This window comes from Ambystoma mexicanum, unplaced genomic scaffold (assembly GCF_040938575.1).
Source record: "Ambystoma mexicanum isolate Mex_15411 unplaced genomic scaffold, UKY_AmexF1_1 Mex_scaf34, whole genome shotgun sequence".
In the NCBI taxonomy this organism is placed as follows: domain Eukaryota; kingdom Metazoa; phylum Chordata; class Amphibia; order Caudata; family Ambystomatidae; genus Ambystoma; species Ambystoma mexicanum.
The window spans coordinates 1,757,845-1,783,169 of record NW_027182449.1 but is presented as its reverse complement, the minus strand read 5'-3'; the positions used below and the strand labels follow the sequence as shown (position 1 = coordinate 1,783,169).

The 25,325-nt window shown below is 60.3% G+C and overlaps 18 non-coding genes and 4 pseudogenes across 18 annotated transcripts; all 22 read right to left on the bottom strand.

Annotated features, from left to right (window-relative positions):
• Positions 1 to 417: 417 nt before the first annotated feature.
• LOC138558413 (U1 spliceosomal RNA) lies at positions 418 to 581 on the bottom strand. Its single transcript, XR_011298563.1, has one exon. It is a non-coding gene; the product is annotated as a U1 spliceosomal RNA (small nuclear RNA).
• Positions 582 to 1,447: 866 nt separating this feature from the next.
• LOC138558002 (U1 spliceosomal RNA) lies at positions 1,448 to 1,611 on the bottom strand. The gene has a single exon (XR_011298157.1). It is a non-coding gene; the product is annotated as a U1 spliceosomal RNA (small nuclear RNA).
• Positions 1,612 to 2,477: 866 nt separating this feature from the next.
• LOC138558001 (U1 spliceosomal RNA) lies at positions 2,478 to 2,641 on the bottom strand. The gene has a single exon (XR_011298156.1). It is a non-coding gene; the product is annotated as a U1 spliceosomal RNA (small nuclear RNA).
• An 866-nt stretch (positions 2,642 to 3,507) lies between these two features.
• LOC138558000 (U1 spliceosomal RNA) lies at positions 3,508 to 3,671 on the bottom strand. The gene has a single exon (XR_011298155.1). It is a non-coding gene; the product is annotated as a U1 spliceosomal RNA (small nuclear RNA).
• An 881-nt stretch (positions 3,672 to 4,552) lies between these two features.
• LOC138558670 (U1 spliceosomal RNA) lies at positions 4,553 to 4,690 on the bottom strand (annotated as a pseudogene).
• A 1,826-nt stretch (positions 4,691 to 6,516) lies between these two features.
• LOC138558646 (U1 spliceosomal RNA) lies at positions 6,517 to 6,680 on the bottom strand. Its single transcript, XR_011298788.1, has one exon. It is a non-coding gene; the product is annotated as a U1 spliceosomal RNA (small nuclear RNA).
• Positions 6,681 to 7,546: 866 nt separating this feature from the next.
• Positions 7,547 to 7,710, bottom strand: LOC138559107 (U1 spliceosomal RNA). The gene has a single exon (XR_011299167.1). It is a non-coding gene; the product is annotated as a U1 spliceosomal RNA (small nuclear RNA).
• Positions 7,711 to 8,591: 881 nt separating this feature from the next.
• LOC138559106 (U1 spliceosomal RNA) lies at positions 8,592 to 8,755 on the bottom strand. The gene has a single exon (XR_011299166.1). It is a non-coding gene; the product is annotated as a U1 spliceosomal RNA (small nuclear RNA).
• An 866-nt stretch (positions 8,756 to 9,621) lies between these two features.
• LOC138559105 (U1 spliceosomal RNA) lies at positions 9,622 to 9,785 on the bottom strand. The gene has a single exon (XR_011299165.1). It is a non-coding gene; the product is annotated as a U1 spliceosomal RNA (small nuclear RNA).
• Positions 9,786 to 10,666: 881 nt separating this feature from the next.
• Positions 10,667 to 10,804, bottom strand: LOC138558669 (U1 spliceosomal RNA; annotated as a pseudogene).
• Positions 10,805 to 12,630: 1,826 nt separating this feature from the next.
• LOC138558645 (U1 spliceosomal RNA) lies at positions 12,631 to 12,794 on the bottom strand. The gene has a single exon (XR_011298787.1). It is a non-coding gene; the product is annotated as a U1 spliceosomal RNA (small nuclear RNA).
• An 866-nt stretch (positions 12,795 to 13,660) lies between these two features.
• LOC138559104 (U1 spliceosomal RNA) lies at positions 13,661 to 13,824 on the bottom strand. The gene has a single exon (XR_011299164.1). It is a non-coding gene; the product is annotated as a U1 spliceosomal RNA (small nuclear RNA).
• An 881-nt stretch (positions 13,825 to 14,705) lies between these two features.
• LOC138558439 (U1 spliceosomal RNA) lies at positions 14,706 to 14,869 on the bottom strand. The gene has a single exon (XR_011298588.1). It is a non-coding gene; the product is annotated as a U1 spliceosomal RNA (small nuclear RNA).
• An 866-nt stretch (positions 14,870 to 15,735) lies between these two features.
• Positions 15,736 to 15,899, bottom strand: LOC138558289 (U1 spliceosomal RNA). Its single transcript, XR_011298441.1, has one exon. It is a non-coding gene; the product is annotated as a U1 spliceosomal RNA (small nuclear RNA).
• An 866-nt stretch (positions 15,900 to 16,765) lies between these two features.
• On the bottom strand, positions 16,766 to 16,929 carry LOC138559103 (U1 spliceosomal RNA). The gene has a single exon (XR_011299163.1). It is a non-coding gene; the product is annotated as a U1 spliceosomal RNA (small nuclear RNA).
• An 866-nt stretch (positions 16,930 to 17,795) lies between these two features.
• On the bottom strand, positions 17,796 to 17,959 carry LOC138558412 (U1 spliceosomal RNA). Its single transcript, XR_011298562.1, has one exon. It is a non-coding gene; the product is annotated as a U1 spliceosomal RNA (small nuclear RNA).
• Positions 17,960 to 18,825: 866 nt separating this feature from the next.
• On the bottom strand, positions 18,826 to 18,989 carry LOC138559101 (U1 spliceosomal RNA). Its single transcript, XR_011299161.1, has one exon. It is a non-coding gene; the product is annotated as a U1 spliceosomal RNA (small nuclear RNA).
• An 866-nt stretch (positions 18,990 to 19,855) lies between these two features.
• LOC138558285 (U1 spliceosomal RNA) lies at positions 19,856 to 20,019 on the bottom strand. Its single transcript, XR_011298437.1, has one exon. It is a non-coding gene; the product is annotated as a U1 spliceosomal RNA (small nuclear RNA).
• Positions 20,020 to 20,885: 866 nt separating this feature from the next.
• Positions 20,886 to 21,049, bottom strand: LOC138559100 (U1 spliceosomal RNA). The gene has a single exon (XR_011299160.1). It is a non-coding gene; the product is annotated as a U1 spliceosomal RNA (small nuclear RNA).
• Positions 21,050 to 21,930: 881 nt separating this feature from the next.
• On the bottom strand, positions 21,931 to 22,068 carry LOC138558668 (U1 spliceosomal RNA; annotated as a pseudogene).
• Positions 22,069 to 23,894: 1,826 nt separating this feature from the next.
• LOC138558633 (U1 spliceosomal RNA) lies at positions 23,895 to 24,058 on the bottom strand. The gene has a single exon (XR_011298775.1). It is a non-coding gene; the product is annotated as a U1 spliceosomal RNA (small nuclear RNA).
• An 866-nt stretch (positions 24,059 to 24,924) lies between these two features.
• LOC138558658 (U1 spliceosomal RNA) lies at positions 24,925 to 25,062 on the bottom strand (annotated as a pseudogene).
• Between the last annotated feature and the right edge of the window lie 263 nt (positions 25,063 to 25,325).

Here is a 25,325-nt window from a genome sequence, read left to right as displayed (position 1 = left end):
GGCCGGGAGCCAGTTTCACCCCTGCCCCCAAAACCCCAGGAGCTGGCTGGGCCTTCCTTAGGTTGGAGGGCCTGGGCGCGAAAGCAGAGCCCGGGCAGGGCAGGCTGGCTTCAAGAACTACCGGGGCACCTGATATCATGGGGCGCACAAGTCTGGGGTTAGGCACCTGTGCACTTCACCCCTCCAGTGAATGCTGGCCCTCTTGACCGCAGCAACATTCAGGGGCCCAACCTACACATGACACACATGACTTTCACATTTTTTTATTTCACCAATCCATCAGGCCTGTGGACCCCTGAACGGCCCAGGGCTGGCCCTCTTGACTGCAGCAAAATAAACTCTGCTGCACGAGCTTGGGCCCTGTGTGCAAACAACCTGACTCGCACACTAAACTCTTTCTTTCTTTCACCAATAAATCAGGGGAAAGCGCGAACGCAGTCCCCCACTACCAGAAATAATGCAGTCGAGAATCCCGCATTTGGGGACATCGCAGGGGTCAGCAAATCCGATGTGCAATGGATGAGCCTTACCCTGGGAGCTCTGCCTTGCTGATCACAGATGCTCCCCTGCCAGGTAAGTATGAGTTGCGAGCCAGAGGGCAGGGCTTGGGCCTGTTCTGGAAGCCCCGCTAAGCGAGGGTGAGAAGGCCGGCCCTGACCCAGCCCCAGCCCTCCCGGAAGCCCTGAGCGTCTGCGGAGCTGCCTGTCCCACGTGCAGGGGGAAGCTCCGGCAGGCAGAGCCCAGCAGAAGAGGCACATTGTGGCACAGTTCATGTCTCCCACCAGGCCCTGCTCGGCCTGAGATTTGCATAAATTCGGACCTGGCTGCCAGCCAGCAGGCCCAGTCGGAAAGCGAGCAGGCCTGGCGCAGTGGGCCCACTGGCCCGTCGGCCCCAGGCGGGTCCATGGCCCTCCTGAGCCGACAGGTCACCCCGCTTAACAAGAGCGTCTCGGGTGGGGTGCCCCCCGCCAGGACACGGCAAGGCCCGATCGTGCCCGATCGGTGCTCGGACGGGGCGGGCGGCAGCGGCGGCCGGGAGCCAGTTTCACCCCTGCCCCCAAAACCCCAGGAGCTGGCTGGGCCTTCCTTAGGTTGGAGGGCCTGGGCGCGAAAGCAGAGCCCGGGCAGGGCAGGCTGGCTTCAAGAACTACCGGGGCACCTGATATCATGGGGCGCACAAGTCTGGGGTTAGGCACCTGTGCACTTCACCCCTCCAGTGAATGCTGGCCCTCTTGACCGCAGCAACATTCAGGGGCCCAACCTACACATGACACACATGACTTTCACATTTTTTTATTTCACCAATCCATCAGGCCTGTGGACCCCTGAACGGCCCAGGGCTGGCCCTCTTGACTGCAGCAAAATAAACTCTGCTGCACGAGCTTGGGCCCTGTGTGCAAACAACCTGACTCGCACACTAAACTCTTTCTTTCTTTCACCAATAAATCAGGGGAAAGCGCGAACGCAGTCCCCCACTACCAGAAATAATGCAGTCGAGAATCCCGCATTTGGGGACATCGCAGGGGTCAGCAAATCCGATGTGCAATGGATGAGCCTCACCCTGGGAGCTCTGCCTTGCTGATCACAGATGCTCCCCTGCCAGGTAAGTATGAGTTGCGAGCCAGAGGGCAGGGCTTGGGCCTGTTCTGGAAGCCCCGCTAAGCGAGGGTGAGAAGGCCGGCCCTGACCCAGCCCCAGCCCTCCCGGAAGCCCTGAGCGTCTGCGGAGCTGCCTGTCCCACGTGCAGGGGGAAGCTCCGGCAGGCAGAGCCCAGCAGAAGAGGCACATTGTGGCACAGTTCATGTCTCCCACCAGGCCCTGCTCGGCCTGAGATTTGCATAAATTCGGACCTGGCTGCCAGCCAGCAGGCCCAGTCGGAAAGCGAGCAGGCCTGGCGCAGTGGGCCCACTGGCCCGTCGGCCCCAGGCGGGTCCATGGCCCTCCTGAGCCGACAGGTCACCCCGCTTAACAAGAGCGTCTCGGGTGGGGTGCCCCCCGCCAGGACACGGCAAGGCCCGATCGTGCCCGATCGGTGCTCGGACGGGGCGGGCGGCAGCGGCGGCCGGGAGCCAGTTTCACCCCTGCCCCCAAAACCCCAGGAGCTGGCTGGGCCTTCCTTAGGTTGGAGGGCCTGGGCGCGAAAGCAGAGCCCGGGCAGGGCAGGCTGGCTTCAAGAACTACCGGGGCACCTGATATCATGGGGCGCACAAGTCTGGGGTTAGGCACCTGTGCACTTCACCCCTCCAGTGAATGCTGGCCCTCTTGACCGCAGCAACATTCAGGGGCCCAACCTACACATGACACACATGACTTTCACATTTTTTTATTTCACCAATCCATCAGGCCTGTGGACCCCTGAACGGCCCAGGGCTGGCCCTCTTGACTGCAGCAAAATAAACTCTGCTGCACGAGCTTGGGCCCTGTGTGCAAACAACCTGACTCGCACACTAAACTCTTTCTTTCTTTCACCAATAAATCAGGGGAAAGCGCGAACGCAGTCCCCCACTACCAGAAATAATGCAGTCGAGAATCCCGCATTTGGGGACATCGCAGGGGTCAGCAAATCCGATGTGCAATGGATGAGCCTCACCCTGGGAGCTCTGCCTTGCTGATCACAGATGCTCCCCTGCCAGGTAAGTATGAGTTGCGAGCCAGAGGGCAGGGCTTGGGCCTGTTCTGGAAGCCCCGCTAAGCGAGGGTGAGAAGGCCGGCCCTGACCCAGCCCCAGCCCTCCCGGAAGCCCTGAGCGTCTGCGGAGCTGCCTGTCCCACGTGCAGGGGGAAGCTCCGGCAGGCAGAGCCCAGCAGAAGAGGCACATTGTGGCACAGTTCATGTCTCCCACCAGGCCCTGCTCGGCCTGAGATTTGCATAAATTCGGACCTGGCTGCCAGCCAGCAGGCCCAGTCGGAAAGCGAGCAGGCCTGGCGCAGTGGGCCCACTGGCCCGTCGGCCCCAGGCGGGTCCATGGCCCTCCTGAGCCGACAGGTCACCCCGCTTAACAAGAGCGTCTCGGGTGGGGTGCCCCCCGCCAGGACACGGCAAGGCCCGATCGTGCCCGATCGGTGCTCGGACGGGGCGGGCGGCAGCGGCGGCCGGGAGCCAGTTTCACCCCTGCCCCCAAAACCCCAGGAGCTGGCTGGGCCTTCCTTAGGTTGGAGGGCCTGGGCGCGAAAGCAGAGCCCGGGCAGGGCAGGCTGGCTTCAAGAACTACCGGGGCACCTGATATCATGGGGCGCACAAGTCTGGGGTTAGGCACCTGTGCACTTCACCCCTCCAGTGAATGCTGGCCCTCTTGACCGCAGCAACATTCAGGGGCCCAACCTACACATGACACACATGACTTTCACATTTTTTTATTTCACCAATCCATCAGGCCTGTGGACCCCTGAACGGCCCAGGGCTGGCCCTCTTGACTGCAGCAAAATAAACTCTGCTGCACGAGCTTGGGCCCTGTGTGCAAACAACCTGACTCGCACACTAAACTCTTTCTTTCTTTCACCAATAAATCAGGGGAAAGCGCGAACGCAGTCCCCCACTACCAGAAATAATGCAGTCGAGAATCCCGCATTTGGGGACATCGCAGGGGTCAGCAAATCCGATGTGCAATGGATGAGCCTCACCCTGGGAGCTCTGCCTTGCTGATCACAGATGCTCCCCTGCCAGGTAAGTATGAGTTGCGAGCCAGAGGGCAGGGCTTGGGCCTGTTCTGGAAGCCCCGCTAAGCGAGGGTGAGAAGGCCGGCCCTGACCCAGCCCCAGCCCTCCCGGAAGCCCTGAGCGTCTGCGGAGCTGCCTGTCCCACGTGCAGGGGGAAGCTCCGGCAGGCAGAGCCCAGCAGAAGAGGCACATTGTGGCACAGTTCATGTCTCCCACCAGGCCCTGCTCGGCCTGAGATTTGCATAAATTCGGACCTGGCTGCCAGCCAGCAGGCCCAGTCGGAAAGCGAGCAGGCCTGGCGCAGTGGGCCCACTGGCCCGTCGGCCCCAGGCGGGTCCATGGCCCTCCTGAGCCGACAGGTCACCCCGCTTAACAAGAGCGTCTCGGGTGGGGTGCCCCCCGCCAGGACACGGCAAGGCCGTGAAGGCAAGGCCCGATCGTGCCCGATCCGGTGCTCGGACGGGGCGGGCGGCAGCGGCGGCCGGGAGCCAGTCTCACCCCTGCCCCCAAAACCCCAGGAGCTGGCTGGGCCTTCCTTAGGTTGGAGGGCCTGGGCGCGAAAGCAGAGCCCGGGCAGGACAGGCTGGCTTCAAGAACTACCGGGGCACCTGATATCATGGGGCGCACAAGTCTGGGGTTAGGCACCTGTGCACTTCACCCCTCCAGTGAATGCTGGCCCTCTTGACCGCAGCAACATTCAGGGGCCCAACCTACACATGACACACATGACTTTCACATTTTTTTATTTCACCAATCCATCAGGCCTGTGGACCCCTGAACGGCCCAGGGCTGGCCCTCTTGACTGCAGCAAAATAAACTCTGCTGCACGAGCTTGGGCCCTGTGTGCAAACAACCTGACTCGCACACTAAACTCTTTCTTTCTTTCACCAATAAATCAGGGGAAAGCACGAACGCAGTCCCCCACTACCAGAAATAATGCAGTCGAGAATCCCGCATTTGGGGACATCGCAGGGGTCAGCAAATCCGATGTGCAATGGATGAGCCTCACCCTGGGAGCTCTGCCTTTTTTTTTTTTTTTTTGTAAAAATATCTTTATTAAGTGCTTAAAGATGATACAAGGGTAATAAATTCAATTCAATAAGAAGACTTTTGTGGCAATTACATTCCCCCCTCAAAGCAGAAGGGGTGGTTTCAATTTTACTTTGGGCATTTGGGTGGGTACATATATATTTTCTGTTCAGAGTCTGTGGTTTACAAAGTGTTCGTGTTTTGCCTGAGTAGGCAAAGAGTTCTCTTTTTCTTTATTTTATTTTTGGATGATTGCCTGGGCTGGGGGTTTTACTCAGGGCCCCCATCTTCCAGGCTGTCCTTGATTTCGTAGTCTCTTAGCAGGCCGTGGACCATCCTGCGACAGGCTTCGGTTGTCAGCAGCTCATCATTGAGGACCAGGCGTTTCCTTGCGTAGAGGAGAATGTCCTTCAGGCAGCAGAGGATCCTCCAGCAGTTCTGGATTGCCTCTACTGTGTGGGTCTGTGCAAAGAGTCCATACAGCACAGACTGGTGTATAATGTCTTGGGGCGGGATGTGAGCACTCAACTCAGTGTTCAGGGCCCTGCGCAGTTTCCTTGCAAAGGGGCATGCCCAGAAGAGGTGGTACGCTGTTTCCTCTGCCGGGCACCCCCTTGGGCAGCTCCTGTGTGGGCAGAGGCCCCGTCTGTTCATGAATGCTCGCACAGATAGTGCCCCCCTCACCGTCAGCCAGGCGATGTCCTTGTGAATATTCAGGAGTTTGTTTGATGCCACATTTTCCCACACCTGGGTAACTGTGGCCGCTGGCAGGTCCTCAATGGGATCTGTGGTGTCTTGGGACCGGATCAGGTTGTGGATTGTCCTTGGGTTCCACAATGCAGGCACCACCCCCTGAAGGCCAAAATCTGTGATGAACTTTTCCATCTCCCTGTAGTACCAAGGGAGCGTCCAGTTGTACGGGGCCTGCCTTGCTGATCACAGATGCTCCCCTGCCAGGTAAGTATGAGTTGCGAGCCAGAGGGCAGGGCTTGGGCCTGTTCTGGAAGCCCCGCTAAGCGAGGGTGAGAAGGCCGGCCCTGACCCAGCCCCAGCCCCCCCGGAAGCCCTGAGCGTCTGCGGAGCTGCCTGTCCCACGTGCAGGGGGAAGCTCCGGCAGGCAGAGCCCAGCAGAAGAGGCACATTGTGGCACAGTTCATGTCTCCCACCAGGCCCTGCTCGGCCTGAGATTTGCATAAATTCGGACCTGGCTGCCAGCCAGCAGGCCCAGTCGGAAAGCGAGCAGGCCTGGCGCAGTGGGCCCACTGGCCCGTCGGCCCCAGGCGGGTCCATGGCCCTCCTGAGCCGACAGGTCACCCCGCTTAACAAGAGCGTCTCGGGTGGGGTGCCCCCCGCCAGGACACGGCAAGGCCCGATCGTGCCCGATCGGTGCTCGGACGGGGCGGGCGGCAGCGGCGGCCGGGAGCCAGTCTCACCCCTGCCCCCAAAACCCCAGGAGCTGGCTGGGCCTTCCTTAGGTTGGAGGGCCTGGGCGCGAAAGCAGAGCCCGGACAGGGCAGGCTGGCTTCAAGAACTACCGGGGCACCTGATATCATGGGGCGCACAAGTCTGGGGTTAGGCACCTGTGCACTTCACCCCTCCAGTGAATGCTGGCCCTCTTGACCGCAGCAACATTCAGGGGCCCAACCTACACATGACACACATGACTTTCACATTTTTTTATTTCACCAATCCATCAGGCCTGTGGACCCCTGAACGGCCCAGGGCTGGCCCTCTTGACTGCAGCAAAATAAACTCTGCTGCACGAGCTTGGGCCCTGTGTGCAAACAACCTGACTCGCACACTAAACTCTTTCTTTCTTTCACCAATAAATCAGGGGAAAGCGCGAACGCAGTCCCCCACTACCAGAAATAATGCAGTCAAGAATCCCGCATTTGGGGACATCGGATGGGTCAGCAAATCCGATGTGCAATGGATGAGCCTCACCCTGGGAGCTCTGCCTTGCTGATCACAGATGCTCCCCTGCCAGGTAAGTATGAGTTGCGAGCCAGAGGGCAGGGCTTGGGCCTGTTCTGGAAGCCCCGCTAAGCGAGGGTGAGAAGGCCGGCCCTGACCCAGCCCCAGCCCTCCCGGAAGCCCTGAGCGTCTGCGGAGCTGCCTGTCCCACGTGCAGGGGGAAGCTCCGGCAGGCAGAGCCCAGCAGAAGAGGCACATTGTGGCACAGTTCATGTCTCCCACCAGGCCCTGCTCGGCCTGAGATTTGCATAAATTCGGACCTGGCTGCCAGCCAGCAGGCCCAGTCGGAAAGCGAGCAGGCCTGGCGCAGTGGGCCCACTGGCCCGTCGGCCCCAGGCGGGTCCATGGCCCTCCTGAGCCGACAGGTCACCCCGCTTAACAAGAGCGTCTCGGGTGGGGTGCCCCCCGCCAGGACACGGCAAGGCCCGATCGTGCCCGATCGGTGCTCGGACGGGGCGGGCGGCAGCGGCGGCCGGGAGCCAGTTTCACCCCTGCCCCCAAAACCCCAGGAGCTGGCTGGGCCTTCCTTAGGTTGGAGGGCCTGGGCGCGAAAGCAGAGCCCGGGCAGGGCAGGCTGGCTTCAAGAACTACCGGGGCACCTGATATCATGGGGCGCACAAGTCTGGGGTTAGGCACCTGTGCACTTCACCCCTCCAGTGAATGCTGGCCCTCTTGACCGCAGCAACATTCAGGGGCCCAACCTACACATGACACACATGACTTTCACATTTTTTTATTTCACCAATCCATCAGGCCTGTGGACCCCTGAACGGCCCAGGGCTGGCCCTCTTGACTGCAGCAAAATAAACTCTGCTGCACGAGCTTGGGCCCTGTGTGCAAACAACCTGACTCGCACACTAAACTCTTTCTTTCTTTCACCAATAAATCAGGGGAAAGCGCGAACGCAGTCCCCCACTACCAGAAATAATGCAGTCGAGAATCCCGCATTTGGGGACATCGCAGGGGTCAGCAAATCCGATGTGCAATGGATGAGCCTCACCCTGGGAGCTCTGCCTTGCTGATCACAGATGCTCCCCTGCCAGGTAAGTATGAGTTGCGAGCCAGAGGGCAGGGCTTGGGCCTGTTCTGGAAGCCCCGCTAAGCGAGGGTGAGAAGGCCGGCCCTGACCCAGCCCCAGCCCTCCCGGAAGCCCTGAGCGTCTGCGGAGCTGCCTGTCCCACGTGCAGGGGGAAGCTCCGGCAGGCAGAGCCCAGCAGAAGAGGCACATTGTGGCACAGTTCATGTCTCCCACCAGGCCCTGCTCGGCCTGAGATTTGCATAAATTCGGACCTGGCTGCCAGCCAGCAGGCCCAGTCGGAAAGCGAGCAGGCCTGGCGCAGTGGGCCCACTGGCCCGTCGGCCCCAGGCGGGTCCATGGCCCTCCTGAGCCGACAGGTCACCCCGCTTAACAAGAGCGTCTCGGGTGGGGTGCCCCCCGCCAGGACACGGCAAGGCCGTGAAGGCAAGGCCCGATCGTGCCCGATCCGGTGCTCGGACGGGGCGGGCGGCAGCGGCGGCCGGGAGCCAGTCTCACCCCTGCCCCCAAAACCCCAGGAGCTGGCTGGGCCTTCCTTAGGTTGGAGGGCCTGGGCGCGAAAGCAGAGCCCGGGCAGGGCAGGCTGGCTTCAAGAACTACCGGGGCACCTGATATCATGGGGCGCACAAGTCTGGGGTTAGGCACCTGTGCACTTCACCCCTCCAGTGAATGCTGGCCCTCTTGACCGCAGCAACATTCAGGGGCCCAACCTACACATGACACACATGACTTTCACATTTTTTTATTTCACCAATCCATCAGGCCTGTGGACCCCTGAACGGCCCAGGGCTGGCCCTCTTGACTGCAGCAAAATAAACTCTGCTGCACGAGCTTGGGCCCTGTGTGCAAACAACCTGACTCGCACACTAAACTCTTTCTTTCTTTCACCAATAAATCAGGGGAAAGCGCGAACGCAGTCCCCCACTACCAGAAATAATGCAGTCGAGAATCCCGCATTTGGGGACATCGCAGGGGTCAGCAAATCCGATGTGCAATGGATGAGCCTCACCCTGGGAGCTCTGCCTTGCTGATCACAGATGCTCCCCTGCCAGGTAAGTATGAGTTGCGAGCCAGAGGGCAGGGCTTGGGCCTGTTCTGGAAGCCCCGCTAAGCGAGGGTGAGAAGGCCGGCCCTGACCCAGCCCCAGCCCTCCCGGAAGCCCTGAGCGTCTGCGGAGCTGCCTGTCCCACGTGCAGGGGGAAGCTCCGGCAGGCAGAGCCCAGCAGAAGAGGCACATTGTGGCACAGTTCATGTCTCCCACCAGGCCCTGCTCGGCCTGAGATTTGCATAAATTCGGACCTGGCTGCCAGCCAGCAGGCCCAGTCGGAAAGCGAGCAGGCCTGGCGCAGTGGGCCCACTGGCCCGTCGGCCCCAGGCGGGTCCATGGCCCTCCTGAGCCGACAGGTCACCCCGCTTAACAAGAGCGTCTCGGGTGGGGTGCCCCCCGCCAGGACACGGCAAGGCCCGATCGTGCCCGATCGGTGCTCGGACGGGGCGGGCGGCAGCGGCGGCCGGGAGCCAGTTTCACCCCTGCCCCCAAAACCCCAGGAGCTGGCTGGGCCTTCCTTAGGTTGGAGGGCCTGGGCGCGAAAGCAGAGCCCGGGCAGGGCAGGCTGGCTTCAAGAACTACCGGGGCACCTGATATCATGGGGCGCACAAGTCTGGGGTTAGGCACCTGTGCACTTCACCCCTCCAGTGAATGCTGGCCCTCTTGACCGCAGCAACATTCAGGGGCCCAACCTACACATGACACACATGACTTTCACATTTTTTTATTTCACCAATCCATCAGGCCTGTGGACCCCTGAACGGCCCAGGGCTGGCCCTCTTGACTGCAGCAAAATAAACTCTGCTGCACGAGCTTGGGCCCTGTGTGCAAACAACCTGACTCGCACACTAAACTCTTTCTTTCTTTCACCAATAAATCAGGGGAAAGCGCGAACGCAGTCCCCCACTACCAGAAATAATGCAGTCGAGAATCCCGCATTTGGGGACATCGCAGGGGTCAGCAAATCCGATGTGCAATGGATGAGCCTCACCCTGGGAGCTCTGCCTTGCTGATCACAGATGCTCCCCTGCCAGGTAAGTATGAGTTGCGAGCCAGAGGGCAGGGCTTGGGCCTGTTCTGGAAGCCCCGCTAAGCGAGGGTGAGAAGGCCGGCCCTGACCCAGCCCCAGCCCTCCCGGAAGCCCTGAGCGTCTGCGGAGCTGCCTGTCCCACGTGCAGGGGGAAGCTCCGGCAGGCAGAGCCCAGCAGAAGAGGCACATTGTGGCACAGTTCATGTCTCCCACCAGGCCCTGCTCGGCCTGAGATTTGCATAAATTCGGACCTGGCTGCCAGCCAGCAGGCCCAGTCGGAAAGCGAGCAGGCCTGGCGCAGTGGGCCCACTGGCCCGTCGGCCCCAGGCGGGTCCATGGCCCTCCTGAGCCGACAGGTCACCCCGCTTAACAAGAGCGTCTCGGGTGGGGTGCCCCCCGCCAGGACACGGCAAGGCCGTGAAGGCAAGGCCCGATCGTGCCCGATCCGGTGCTCGGACGGGGCGGGCGGCAGCGGCGGCCGGGAGCCAGTCTCACCCCTGCCCCCAAAACCCCAGGAGCTGGCTGGGCCTTCCTTAGGTTGGAGGGCCTGGGCGCGAAAGCAGAGCCCGGGCAGGACAGGCTGGCTTCAAGAACTACCGGGGCACCTGATATCATGGGGCGCACAAGTCTGGGGTTAGGCACCTGTGCACTTCACCCCTCCAGTGAATGCTGGCCCTCTTGACCGCAGCAACATTCAGGGGCCCAACCTACACATGACACACATGACTTTCACATTTTTTTATTTCACCAATCCATCAGGCCTGTGGACCCCTGAACGGCCCAGGGCTGGCCCTCTTGACTGCAGCAAAATAAACTCTGCTGCACGAGCTTGGGCCCTGTGTGCAAACAACCTGACTCGCACACTAAACTCTTTCTTTCTTTCACCAATAAATCAGGGGAAAGCACGAACGCAGTCCCCCACTACCAGAAATAATGCAGTCGAGAATCCCGCATTTGGGGACATCGCAGGGGTCAGCAAATCCGATGTGCAATGGATGAGCCTCACCCTGGGAGCTCTGCCTTTTTTTTTTTTTTTTTGTAAAAATATCTTTATTAAGTGCTTAAAGATGATACAAGGGTAATAAATTCAATTCAATAAGAAGACTTTTGTGGCAATTACATTCCCCCCTCAAAGCAGAAGGGGTGGTTTCAATTTTACTTTGGGCATTTGGGTGGGTACATATATATTTTCTGTTCAGAGTCTGTGGTTTACAAAGTGTTCGTGTTTTGCCTGAGTAGGCAAAGAGTTCTCTTTTTCTTTATTTTATTTTTGGATGATTGCCTGGGCTGGGGGTTTTACTCAGGGCCCCCATCTTCCAGGCTGTCCTTGATTTCGTAGTCTCTTAGCAGGCCGTGGACCATCCTGCGACAGGCTTCGGTTGTCAGCAGCTCATCATTGAGGACCAGGCGTTTCCTTGCGTAGAGGAGAATGTCCTTCAGGCAGCAGAGGATCCTCCAGCAGTTCTGGATTGCCTCTACTGTGTGGGTCTGTGCAAAGAGTCCATACAGCACAGACTGGTGTATAATGTCTTGGGGCGGGATGTGAGCACTCAACTCAGTGTTCAGGGCCCTGCGCAGTTTCCTTGCAAAGGGGCATGCCCAGAAGAGGTGGTACGCTGTTTCCTCTGCCGGGCACCCCCTTGGGCAGCTCCTGTGTGGGCAGAGGCCCCGTCTGTTCATGAATGCTCGCACAGATAGTGCCCCCCTCACCGTCAGCCAGGCGATGTCCTTGTGAATATTCAGGAGTTTGTTTGATGCCACATTTTCCCACACCTGGGTAACTGTGGCCGCTGGCAGGTCCTCAATGGGATCTGTGGTGTCTTGGGACCGGATCAGGTTGTGGATTGTCCTTGGGTTCCACAATGCAGGCACCACCCCCTGAAGGCCAAAATCTGTGATGAACTTTTCCATCTCCCTGTAGTACCAAGGGAGCGTCCAGTTGTACGGGGCCTGCCTTGCTGATCACAGATGCTCCCCTGCCAGGTAAGTATGAGTTGCGAGCCAGAGGGCAGGGCTTGGGCCTGTTCTGGAAGCCCCGCTAAGCGAGGGTGAGAAGGCCGGCCCTGACCCAGCCCCAGCCCCCCCGGAAGCCCTGAGCGTCTGCGGAGCTGCCTGTCCCACGTGCAGGGGGAAGCTCCGGCAGGCAGAGCCCAGCAGAAGAGGCACATTGTGGCACAGTTCATGTCTCCCACCAGGCCCTGCTCGGCCTGAGATTTGCATAAATTCGGACCTGGCTGCCAGCCAGCAGGCCCAGTCGGAAAGCGAGCAGGCCTGGCGCAGTGGGCCCACTGGCCCGTCGGCCCCAGGCGGGTCCATGGCCCTCCTGAGCCGACAGGTCACCCCGCTTAACAAGAGCGTCTCGGGTGGGGTGCCCCCCGCCAGGACACGGCAAGGCCCGATCGTGCCCGATCGGTGCTCGGACGGGGCGGGCGGCAGCGGCGGCCGGGAGCCAGTCTCACCCCTGCCCCCAAAACCCCAGGAGCTGGCTGGGCCTTCCTTAGGTTGGAGGGCCTGGGCGCGAAAGCAGAGCCCGGACAGGGCAGGCTGGCTTCAAGAACTACCGGGGCACCTGATATCATGGGGCGCACAAGTCTGGGGTTAGGCACCTGTGCACTTCACCCCTCCAGTGAATGCTGGCCCTCTTGACCGCAGCAACATTCAGGGGCCCAACCTACACATGACACACATGACTTTCACATTTTTTTATTTCACCAATCCATCAGGCCTGTGGACCCCTGAACGGCCCAGGGCTGGCCCTCTTGACTGCAGCAAAATAAACTCTGCTGCACGAGCTTGGGCCCTGTGTGCAAACAACCTGACTCGCACACTAAACTCTTTCTTTCTTTCACCAATAAATCAGGGGAAAGCGCGAACGCAGTCCCCCACTACCAGAAATAATGCAGTCAAGAATCCCGCATTTGGGGACATCGGATGGGTCAGCAAATCCGATGTGCAATGGATGAGCCTCACCCTGGGAGCTCTGCCTTGCTGATCACAGATGCTCCCCTGCCAGGTAAGTATGAGTTGCGAGCCAGAGGGCAGGGCTTGGGCCTGTTCTGGAAGCCCCGCTAAGCGAGGGTGAGAAGGCCGGCCCTGACCCAGCCCCAGCCCTCCCGGAAGCCCTGAGCGTCTGCGGAGCTGCCTGTCCCACGTGCAGGGGGAAGCTCCGGCAGGCAGAGCCCAGCAGAAGAGGCACATTGTGGCACAGTTCATGTCTCCCACCAGGCCCTGCTCGGCCTGAGATTTGCATAAATTCGGACCTGGCTGCCAGCCAGCAGGCCCAGTCGGAAAGCGAGCAGGCCTGGCGCAGTGGGCCCACTGGCCCGTCGGCCCCAGGCGGGTCCATGGCCCTCCTGAGCCGACAGGTCACCCCGCTTAACAAGAGCGTCTCGGGTGGGGTGCCCCCCGCCAGGACACGGCAAGGCCCGATCGTGCCCGATCGGTGCTCGGACGGGGCGGGCGGCAGCGGCGGCCGGGAGCCAGTTTCACCCCTGCCCCCAAAACCCCAGGAGCTGGCTGGGCCTTCCTTAGGTTGGAGGGCCTGGGCGCGAAAGCAGAGCCCGGGCAGGGCAGGCTGGCTTCAAGAACTACCGGGGCACCTGATATCATGGGGCGCACAAGTCTGGGGTTAGGCACCTGTGCACTTCACCCCTCCAGTGAATGCTGGCCCTCTTGACCGCAGCAACATTCAGGGGCCCAACCTACACATGACACACATGACTTTCACATTTTTTTATTTCACCAATCCATCAGGCCTGTGGACCCCTGAACGGCCCAGGGCTGGCCCTCTTGACTGCAGCAAAATAAACTCTGCTGCACGAGCTTGGGCCCTGTGTGCAAACAACCTGACTCGCACACTAAACTCTTTCTTTCTTTCACCAATAAATCAGGGGAAAGCGCGAACGCAGTCCCCCACTACCAGAAATAATGCAGTCGAGAATCCCGCATTTGGGGACATCGCAGGGGTCAGCAAATCCGATGTGCAATGGATGAGCCTCACCCTGGGAGCTCTGCCTTGCTGATCACAGATGCTCCCCTGCCAGGTAAGTATGAGTTGCGAGCCAGAGGGCAGGGCTTGGGCCTGTTCTGGAAGCCCCGCTAAGCGAGGGTGAGAAGGCCGGCCCTGACCCAGCCCCAGCCCTCCCGGAAGCCCTGAGCGTCTGCGGAGCTGCCTGTCCCACGTGCAGGGGGAAGCTCCGGCAGGCAGAGCCCAGCAGAAGAGGCACATTGTGGCACAGTTCATGTCTCCCACCAGGCCCTGCTCGGCCTGAGATTTGCATAAATTCGGACCTGGCTGCCAGCCAGCAGGCCCAGTCGGAAAGCGAGCAGGCCTGGCGCAGTGGGCCCACTGGCCCGTCGGCCCCAGGCGGGTCCATGGCCCTCCTGAGCCGACAGGTCACCCCGCTTAACAAGAGCGTCTCGGGTGGGGTGCCCCCCGCCAGGACACGGCAAGGCCGTGAAGGCAAGGCCCGATCGTGCCCGATCCGGTGCTCGGACGGGGCGGGCGGCAGCGGCGGCCGGGAGCCAGTCTCACCCCTGCCCCCAAAACCCCAGGAGCTGGCTGGGCCTTCCTTAGGTTGGAGGGCCTGGGCGCGAAAGCAGAGCCCGGGCAGGGCAGGCTGGCTTCAAGAACTACCGGGGCACCTGATATCATGGGGCGCACAAGTCTGGGGTTAGGCACCTGTGCACTTCACCCCTCCAGTGAATGCTGGCCCTCTTGACCGCAGCAACATTCAGGGGCCCAACCTACACATGACACACATGACTTTCACATTTTTTTATTTCACCAATCCATCAGGCCTGTGGACCCCTGAACGGCCCAGGGCTGGCCCTCTTGACTGCAGCAAAATAAACTCTGCTGCACGAGCTTGGGCCCTGTGTGCAAACAACCTGACTCGCACACTAAACTCTTTCTTTCTTTCACCAATAAATCAGGGGAAAGCGCGAACGCAGTCCCCCACTACCAGAAATAATGCAGTCGAGAATCCCGCATTTGGGGACATCGCAGGGGTCAGCAAATCCGATGTGCAATGGAGGAGTCTCACCCTGGGAGCTCTGCCTTGCTGATCACAGATGCTCCCCTGCCAGGTAAGTATGAGTTGCGAGCCAGAGGGCAGGGCTTGGGCCTGTTCTGGAAGCCCCGCTAAGCGAGGGTGAGAAGGCCGGCCCTGACCCAGCCCCAGCCCTCCCGGAAGCCCTGAGCGTCTGCGGAGCTGCCTGTCCCACGTGCAGGGGGAAGCTCCGGCAGGCAGAGCCCAGCAGAAGAGGCACATTGTGGCACAGTTCATGTCTCCCACCAGGCCCTGCTCGGCCTGAGATTTGCATAAATTCGGACCTGGCTGCCAGCCAGCAGGCCCAGTCGGAAAGCGAGCAGGCCTGGCGCAGTGGGCCCACTGGCCCGTCGGCCCCAGGCGGGTCCATGGCCCTCCTGAGCCGACAGGTCACCCCGCTTAACAAGAGCGTCTCGGGTGGGGTGCCCCCCGCCAGGACACGGCAAGGCCCGATCGTGCCCGATCGGTGCTCGGACGGGGCGGGCGGCAGCGGCGGCCGGGAGCCAGTTTCACCCCTGCCCCCAAAACCCCAGGAGCTGGCTGGGCCTTCCTTAGGTTGGAGGGCCTGGGCGCGAAAGCAGAGCCCGGGCAGGGCAGGCTGGCTTCAAGAACTACCGGGGCACCTGATATCATGGGGCGCACAAGTCTGGGGTTAGGCACCTGTGCACTTCACCCCTCCAGTGAATGCTGGCCCTCTTGACCGCAGCAACATTCAGGGGCCCAACCTACACATGACACACATGACTTTCACATTTTTTTATTTCACCAATCCATCAGGCCTGTGGACCCCTGAACGGCCCAGGGCTGGCCCTCTTGACTGCAGCAAAATAAACTCTGCTGCACGAGCTTGGGCCCTGTGTGCAAACAACCTGACTCGCACACTAAACTCTTTCTTTCTTTCACCAATAAATCAGGGGAAAGCGCGAACGCAGTCCCCCACTACCAGAAATAATACAGTCGAGAATCCCGCATTTGGGGACATCGCAGGGGTCAGCAAATCCGATGTGCAATGGATGAGCCTCACCCTGGGAGCTCTGCCTTGCTGATCACAGATGCTCCCCTGCCAGGTAAGTATGAGTTGCGAGCCAGAGGGCAGGGCTTGGGCCTGTTCTGGAAGCCCCGCTAAGCGAGGGTGAGAAGGCCGGCCCTGACCCAGCCCCAGCCCTCCCGGAAGCCCTGAGCGTCTGCGGAGCTGCCTGTCCCACGTGCAGGGGGAAGCTCCGGCAGGCAGAGCCCAGCAGAAGAGGCACATTGTGGCACAGTTCATGTCTCCCACCAGGCCCTGCTCGGCCTGAGATTTGCATAAATTCGGACCTGGCTGCCAGCCAGCAGGCCCAGTCGGAAAGCGAGCAGGCCTGGCGCAGTGGGCCCACTGGCCCGTCGGCCCCAGGCGGGTCCATGGCCCTCCTGAGCCGACAGGTCACCCCGCTTAACAAGAGCGTCTCGGGTGGGGTGCCCCCCGCCAGGACACGGCAAGGCCCGATCGTGCCCGATCGGTGCTCGGACGGGGCGGGCGGCAGCGGCGGCCGGGAGCCAGTTTCACCCCTGCCCCCAAAACCCCAGGAGCTGGCTGGGCCTTCCTTAGGTTGGAGGGCCTGGGCGCGAAAGCAGAGCCCGGGCAGGGCAGGCTGGCTTCAAGAACTACCGGGGCACCTGATATCATGGGGCGCACAAGTCTGGGGTTAGGCACCTGTGCACTTCACCCCTCCAGTGAATGCTGGCCCTCTTGACCGCAGCAACATTCAGGGGCCCAACCTACACATGACACACATGACTTTCACATTTTTTTATTTCACCAATCCATCAGGCCTGTGGACCCCTGAACGGCCCAGGGCTGGCCCTCTTGACTGCAGCAAAATAAACTCTGCTGCACGAGCTTGGGCCCTGTGTGCAAACAACCTGACTCGCACACTAAACTCTTTCTTTCTTTCACCAATAAATCAGGGGAAAGCGCGAACGCAGTCCCCCACTACCAGAAATAATGCAGTCGAGAATCCCGCATTTGGGGACATCGCAGGGGTCAGCAAATCCGATGTGCAATGGATGAGCCTCACCCTGGGAGCTCTGCCTTGCTGATCACAGATGCTCCCCTGCCAGGTAAGTATGAGTTGCGAGCCAGAGGGCAGGGCTTGGGCCTGTTCTGGAAGCCCCGCTAAGCGAGGGTGAGAAGGCCGGCCCTGACCCAGCCCCAGCCCTCCCGGAAGCCCTGAGCGTCTGCGGAGCTGCCTGTCCCACGTGCAGGGGGAAGCTCCGGCAGGCAGAGCCCAGCAGAAGAGGCACATTGTGGCACAGTTCATGTCTCCCACCAGGCCCTGCTCGGCCTGAGATTTGCATAAATTCGGACCTGGCTGCCAGCCAGCAGGCCCAGTCGGAAAGCGAGCAGGCCTGGCGCAGTGGGCCCACTGGCCCGTCGGCCCCAGGCGGGTCCATGGCCCTCCTGAGCCGACAGGTCACCCCGCTTAACAAGAGCGTCTCGGGTGGGGTGCCCCCCGCCAAGACACGGCAAGGCCCGATCGTGCCCGATCGGTGCTCGGACGGGGCGGGCGGCAGCGGCGGCCGGGAGCCAGTTTCACCCCTGCCCCCAAAACCCCAGGAGCTGGCTGGGCCTTCCTTAGGTTGGAGGGCCTGGGCGCGAAAGCAGAGCCCGGGCAGGGCAGGCTGGCTTCAAGAACTACCGGGGCACCTGATATCATGGGGCGCACAAGTCTGGGGTTAGGCACCTGTGCACTTCACCCCTCCAGTGAATGCTGGCCCTCTTGACCGCAGCAACATTCAGGGGCCCAACCTACACATGACACACATGACTTTCACATTTTTTTATTTCACCAATCCATCAGGCCTGTGGACCCCTGAACGGCCCAGGGCTGGCCCTCTTGACTGCAGCAAAATAAACTCTGCTGCACGAGCTTGGGCCCTGTGTGCAAACAACCTGACTCGCACACTAAACTCTTTCTTTCTTTCACCAATAAATCAGGGGAAAGCGCGAACGCAGTCCCCCACTACCAGAAATAATGCAGTCGAGAATCCCGCATTTGGGGACATCGCAGGGGTCAGCAAATCCGATGTGCAATGGATGAGCCTTACCCTGGGAGCTCTGCCTTGCTGATCACAGATGCTCCCCTGCCAGGTAAGTATGAGTTGCGAGCCAGAGGGCAGGGCTTGGGCCTGTTCTGGAAGCCCCGCTAAGCGAGGGTGAGAAGGCCGGCCCTGACCCAGCCCCAGCCCTCCCGGAAGCCCTGAGCGTCTGCGGAGCTGCCTGTCCCACGTGCAGGGGGAAGCTCCGGCAGGCAGAGCCCAGCAGAAGAGGCACATTGTGGCACAGTTCATGTCTCCCACCAGGCCCTGCTCGGCCTGAGATTTGCATAAATTCGGACCTGGCTGCCAGCCAGCAGGCCCAGTCGGAAAGCGAGCAGGCCTGGCGCAGTGGGCCCACTGGCCCGTCGGCCCCAGGCGGGTCCATGGCCCTCCTGAGCCGACAGGTCACCCCGCTTAACAAGAGCGTCTCGGGTGGGGTGCCCCCCGCCAGGACACGGCAAGGCCCGATCGTGCCCGATCGGTGCTCGGACGGGGCGGGCGGCAGCGGCGGCCGGGAGCCAGTTTCACCCCTGCCCCCAAAACCCCAGGAGCTGGCTGGGCCTTCCTTAGGTTGGAGGGCCTGGGCGCGAAAGCAGAGCCCGGGCAGGGCAGGCTGGCTTCAAGAACTACCGGGGCACCTGATATCATGGGGCGCACAAGTCTGGGGTTAGGCACCTGTGCACTTCACCCCTCCAGTGAATGCTGGCCCTCTTGACCGCAGCAACATTCAGGGGCCCAACCTACACATGACACACATGACTTTCACATTTTTTTATTTCACCAATCCATCAGGCCTGTGGACCCCTGAACGGCCCAGGGCTGGCCCTCTTGACTGCAGCAAAATAAACTCTGCTGCACGAGCTTGGGCCCTGTGTGCAAACAACCTGACTCGCACACTAAACTCTTTCTTTCTTTCACCAATAAATCAGGGGAAAGCGCGAACGCAGTCCCCCACTACCAGAAATAATGCAGTCGAGAATCCCGCATTTGGGGACATCGCAGGGGTCAGCAAATCCGATGTGCAATGGATGAGCCTCACCCTGGGAGCTCTGCCTTGCTGATCACAGATGCTCCCCTGCCAGGTAAGTATGAGTTGCGAGCCAGAGGGCAGGGCTTGGGCCTGTTCTGGAAGCCCCGCTAAGCGAGGGTGAGAAGGCCGGCCCTGACCCAGCCCCAGCCCTCCCGGAAGCCCTGAGCGTCTGCGGAGCTGCCTGTCCCACGTGCAGGGGGAAGCTCCGGCAGGCAGAGCCCAGCAGAAGAGGCACATTGTGGCACAGTTCATGTCTCCCACCAGGCCCTGCTCGGCCTGAGATTTGCATAAATTCGGACCTGGCTGCCAGCCAGCAGGCCCAGTCGGAAAGCGAGCAGGCCTGGCGCAGTGGGCCCACTGGCCCGTCGGCCCCAGGCGGGTCCATGGCCCTCCTGAGCCGACAGGTCACCCCGCTTAACAAGAGCGTCTCGGGTGGGGTGCCCCCCGCCAGGACACGGCAAGGCCCGATCGTGCCCGATCGGTGCTCGGACGGGGCGGGCGGCAGCGGCGGCCGGGAGCCAGTTTCACCCCTGCCCCCAAAACCCCAGGAGCTGGCTGGGCCTTCCTTAGGTTGGAGGGCCTGGGCGCGAAAGCAGAGCCCGGGCAGGGCAGGCTGGCTTCAAGAACTACCGGGGCACCTGATATCATGGGGCGCACAAGTCTGGGGTTAGGCACCTGTGCACTTCACCCCTCCAGTGAATGCTGGCCCTCTTGACCGCAGCAACATTCAGGGGCCCAACCTACACATGACACACATGACTTTCACATTTTTTTATTTCACCAATCCATCAGGCCTGTGGACCCCTGAACGGCCCAGGGCTGGCCCTCTTGACTGCAGCAAAATAAACTCTGCTGCACGAGCTTGGGCCCTGTGTGCAAACAACCTGACTCGCACACTAAACTCTTTCTTTCTTTCACCAATAAATCAGGGGAAAGCGCAAACGCAGTCCCCCACTACCAGAAATAATGCAGTCGAGAATCCCGCATTTGGGGACATCGCAGGGGTCAGCAAATCCGATGTGCAATGGATGAGCCTCACCCTGGGAGCTCTGCCTTGCTGATCACAGATGCTCCCCTGCCAGGTAAGTATGAGTTGCGAGCCAGAGGGCAGGGCTTGGGCCTGTTCTGGAAGCCCCGCTAAGCGAGGGTGAGAAGGCCGGCCCTGACCCAGCCCCAGCCCTCCCGGAAGCCCTGAGCGTCTGCGGAGCTGCCTGTCCCACGTGCAGGGGGAAGCTCCGGCAGGCAGAGCCCAGCAGAAGAGGCACATTGTGGCACAGTTCATGTCTCCCACCAGGCCCTGCTCGGCCTGAGATTTGCATAAATTCGGACCTGGCTGCCAGCCAGCAGGCCCAGTCGGAAAGCGAGCAGGCCTGGCGCAGTGGGCCCACTGGCCCGTCGGCCCCAGGCGGGTCCATGGCCCTCCTGAGCCGACAGGTCACCCCGCTTAACAAGAGCGTCTCGGGTGGGGTGCCCCCCGCCAGGACACGGCAAGGCCCGATCGTGCCCGATCGGTGCTCGGACGGGGCGGGCGGCAGCGGCGGCCGGGAGCCAGTTTCACCCCTGCCCCCAAAACCCCAGGAGCTGGCTGGGCCTTCCTTAGGTTGGAGGGCCTGGGCGCGAAAGCAGAGCCCGGGCAGGGCAGGCTGGCTTCAAGAACTACCGGGGCACCTGATATCATGGGGCGCACAAGTCTGGGGTTAGGCACCTGTGCACTTCACCCCTCCAGTGAATGCTGGCCCTCTTGACCGCAGCAACATTCAGGGGCCCAACCTACACATGACACACATGACTTTCACATTTTTTTATTTCACCAATCCATCAGGCCTGTGGACCCCTGAACGGCCCAGGGCTGGCCCTCTTGACTGCAGCAAAATAAACTCTGCTGCACGAGCTTGGGCCCTGTGTGCAAACAACCTGACTCGCACACTAAACTCTTTCTTTCTTTCACCAATAAATCAGGGGAAAGCGCGAACGCAGTCCCCCACTACCAGAAATAATGCAGTCGAGAATCCCGCATTTGGGGACATCGCAGGGGTCAGCAAATCCGATGTGCAATGGATGAGCCTCACCCTGGGAGCTCTGCCTTGCTGATCACAGATGCTCCCCTGCCAGGTAAGTATGAGTTGCGAGCCAGAGGGCAGGGCTTGGGCCTGTTCTGGAAGCCCCGCTAAGCGAGGGTGAGAAGGCCGGCCCTGACCCAGCCCCAGCCCTCCCGGAAGCCCTGAGCGTCTGCGGAGCTGCCTGTCCCACGTGCAGGGGGAAGCTCCGGCAGGCAGAGCCCAGCAGAAGAGGCACATTGTGGCACAGTTCATGTCTCCCACCAGGCCCTGCTCGGCCTGAGATTTGCATAAATTCGGACCTGGCTGCCAGCCAGCAGGCCCAGTCGGAAAGCGAGCAGGCCTGGCGCAGTGGGCCCACTGGCCCGTCGGCCCCAGGCGGGTCCATGGCCCTCCTGAGCCGACAGGTCACCCCGCTTAACAAGAGCGTCTCGGGTGGGGTGCCCCCCGCCAGGACACGGCAAGGCCGTGAAGGCAAGGCCCGATCGTGCCCGATCCGGTGCTCGGACGGGGCGGGCGGCAGCGGCGGCCGGGAGCCAGTCTCACCCCTGCCCCCAAAACCCCAGGAGCTGGCTGGGCCTTCCTTAGGTTGGAGGGCCTGGGCGCGAAAGCAGAGCCCGGGCAGGGCAGGCTGGCTTCAAGAACTACCGGGGCACCTGATATCATGGGGCGCACAAGTCTGGGGTTAGGCACCTGTGCACTTCACCCCTCCAGTGAATGCTGGCCCTCTTGACCGCAGCAACATTCAGGGGCCCAACCTACACATGACACACATGACTTTCACATTTTTTTATTTCACCAATCCATCAGGCCTGTGGACCCCTGAACGGCCCAGGGCTGGCCCTCTTGACTGCAGCAAAATAAACTCTGCTGCACGAGCTTGGGCCCTGTGTGCAAACAACCTGACTCGCACACTAAACTCTTTCTTTCTTTCACCAATAAATCAGGGGAAAGCACGAACGCAGTCCCCCACTACCAGAAATAATGCAGTCGAGAATCCCGCATTTGGGGACATCGCAGGGGTCAGCAAATCCGATGTGCAATGGATGAGCCTCACCCTGGGAGCTCTGCCTTTTTTTTTTTTTTTTTGTAAAAATATCTTTATTAAGTGCTTAAAGATGATACAAGGGTAATAAATTCAATTCAATAAGAAGACTTTTGTGGCAATTACATTCCCCCCTCAAAGCAGAAGGGGTGGTTTCAATTTTACTTTGGGCATTTGGGTGGGTACATATATATTTTCTGTTCAGAGTCTGTGGTTTACAAAGTGTTCGTGTTTTGCCTGAGTAGGCAAAGAGTTCTCTTTTTCTTTATTTTATTTTTGGATGATTGCCTGGGCTGGGGGTTTTACTCAGGGCCCCCATCTTCCAGGCTGTCCTTGATTTCGTAGTCTCTTAGCAGGCCGTGGACCATCCTGCGACAGGCTTCGGTTGTCAGCAGCTCATCATTGAGGACCAGGCGTTTCCTTGCGTAGAGGAGAATGTCCTTCAGGCAGCAGAGGATCCTCCAGCAGTTCTGGATTGCCTCTACTGTGTGGGTCTGTGCAAAGAGTCCATACAGCACAGACTGGTGTATAATGTCTTGGGGCGGGATGTGAGCACTCAACTCAGTGTTCAGGGCCCTGCGCAGTTTCCTTGCAAAGGGGCATGCCCAGAAGAGGTGGTACGCTGTTTCCTCTGCCGGGCACCCCCTTGGGCAGCTCCTGTGTGGGCAGAGGCCCCGTCTGTTCATGAATGCTCGCACAGATAGTGCCCCCCTCACCGTCAGCCAGGCGATGTCCTTGTGAATATTCAGGAGTTTGTTTGATGCCACATTTTCCCACACCTGGGTAACTGTGGCCGCTGGCAGGTCCTCAATGGGATCTGTGGTGTCTTGGGACCGGATCAGGTTGTGGATTGTCCTTGGGTTCCACAATGCAGGCACCACCCCCTGAAGGCCAAAATCTGTGATGAACTTTTCCATCTCCCTGTAGTACCAAGGGAGCGTCCAGTTGTACGGGGCCTGCCTTGCTGATCACAGATGCTCCCCTGCCAGGTAAGTATGAGTTGCGAGCCAGAGGGCAGGGCTTGGGCCTGTTCTGGAAGCCCCGCTAAGCGAGGGTGAGAAGGCCGGCCCTGACCCAGCCCCAGCCCCCCCGGAAGCCCTGAGCGTCTGCGGAGCTGCCTGTCCCATGTGCAGGGGGAAGCTCCGGCAGGCAGAGCCCAGCAGAAGAGGCACATTGTGGCACAGTTCATGTCTCCCACCAGGCCCTGCTCGGCCTGAGATTTGCATAAATTCGGACCTGGCTGCCAGCCAGCAGGCCCAGTCGGAAAGCGAGCAGGCCTGGCGCAGTGGGCCCACTGGCCCGTCGGCCCCAGGCGGGTCCATGGCCCTCCTGAGCCGACAGGTCACCCCGCTTAACAAGAGCGTCTCGGGTGGGGTGCCCCCCGCCAGGACACGGCAAGGCCCGATCGTGCCCGATCGGTGCTCGGACGGGGCGGGCGGCAGCGGCGGCCGGGAGCCAGTCTCACCCCTGCCCCCAAAACCCCAGGAGCTGGCTGGGCCTTCCTTAGGTTGGAGGGCCTGGGCGCGAAAGCAGAGCCCGGACAGGGCAGGCTGGCTTCAAGAACTACCGGGGCACCTGATATCATGGGGCGCACAAGTCTGGGGTTAGGCACCTGTGCACTTCACCCCTCCAGTGAATGCTGGCCCTCTTGACCGCAGCAACATTCAGGGGCCCAACCTACACATGACACACATGACTTTCACATTTTTTTATTTCACCAATCCATCAGGCCTGTGGACCCCTGAACGGCCCAGGGCTGGCCCTCTTGACTGCAGCAAAATAAACTCTGCTGCACGAGCTTGGGCCCTGTGTGCAAACAACCTGACTCGCACACTAAACTCTTTCTTTCTTTCACCAATAAATCAGGGGAAAGCGCGAACGCAGTCCCCCACTACCAGAAATAATGCAGTCGAGAATCCCGCATTTGGGGACATCGGATGGGTCAGCAAATCCGATGTGCAATGGATGAGCCTCACCCTGGGAGCTCTGCCTTGCTGATCACAGATGCTCCCCTGCCAGGTAAGTATGAGTTGCGAGCCAGAGGGCAGGGCTTGGGCCTGTTCTGGAAGCCCCGCTAAGCGAGGGTGAGAAGGCCGGCCCTGACCCAGCCCCAGCCCTCCCGGAAGCCCTGAGCGTCTGCGGAGCTGCCTGTCCCACGTGCAGGGGGAAGCTCCGGCAGGCAGAGCCCAGCAGAAGAGGCACATTGTGGCACAGTTCATGTCTCCCACCAGGCCCTGCTCGGCCTGAGATTTGCATAAATTCGGACCTGGCTGCCAGCCAGCAGGCCCAGTCGGAAAGCGAGCAGGCCTGGCGCAGTGGGCCCACTGGCCCGTCGGCCCCAGGCGGGTCCATGGCCCTCCTGAGCCGACAGGTCACCCCGCTTAACAAGAGCGTCTCGGGTGGGGTGCCCCCCGCCAGGACACGGCAAGGCCCGATCGTGCCCGATCGGTGCTCGGACGGGGCGGGCGGCAGCGGCGGCCGGGAGCCAGTTTCACCCCTGCCCCCAAAACCCCAGGAGCTGGCTGGGCCTTCCTTAGGTTGGAGGGCCTGGGCGCGAAAGCAGAGCCCGGGCAGGGCAGGCTGGCTTCAAGAACTACCGGGGCACCTGATATCATGGGGCGCACAAGTCTGGGGTTAGGCACCTGTGCACTTCACCCCTCCAGTGAATGCTGGCCCTCTTGACCGCAGCAACATTCAGGGGCCCAACCTACACATGACACACATGACTTTCACATTTTTTTATTTCACCAATCCATCAGGCCTGTGGACCCCTGAACGGCCCAGGGCTGGCCCTCTTGACTGCAGCAAAATAAACTCTGCTGCACGAGCTTGGGCCCTGTGTGCAAACAACCTGACTCGCACACTAAACTCTTTCTTTCTTTCACCAATAAATCAGGGGAAAGCGCGAACGCAGTCCCCCACTACCAGAAATAATGCAGTCGAGAATCCCGCATTTGGGGACATCGCAGGGGTCAGCAAATCCGATGTGCAATGGATGAGCCTCACCCTGGGAGCTCTGCCTTTTTTTTTTTTTTTTTTGTAAAAATATCTTTATTAAGTGCTTAAAGATGATACAAGGGTAATAAATTCAATTCAATAAGAAGACTTTTGTGGCAATTACATTCCCCCCTCAAAGCAGAAGGGGTGGTTTCAATTTTACTTTGGGCATTTGGGTGGGTACATATATATTTTCTGTTCAGAGTCTGTGGTTTACAAAGTGTTCGTGTTTTGCCTGAGTAGGCAAAGAGTTCTCTTTTTCTTTATTTTATTTTTGGATGATTGCCTGGGCTGGGG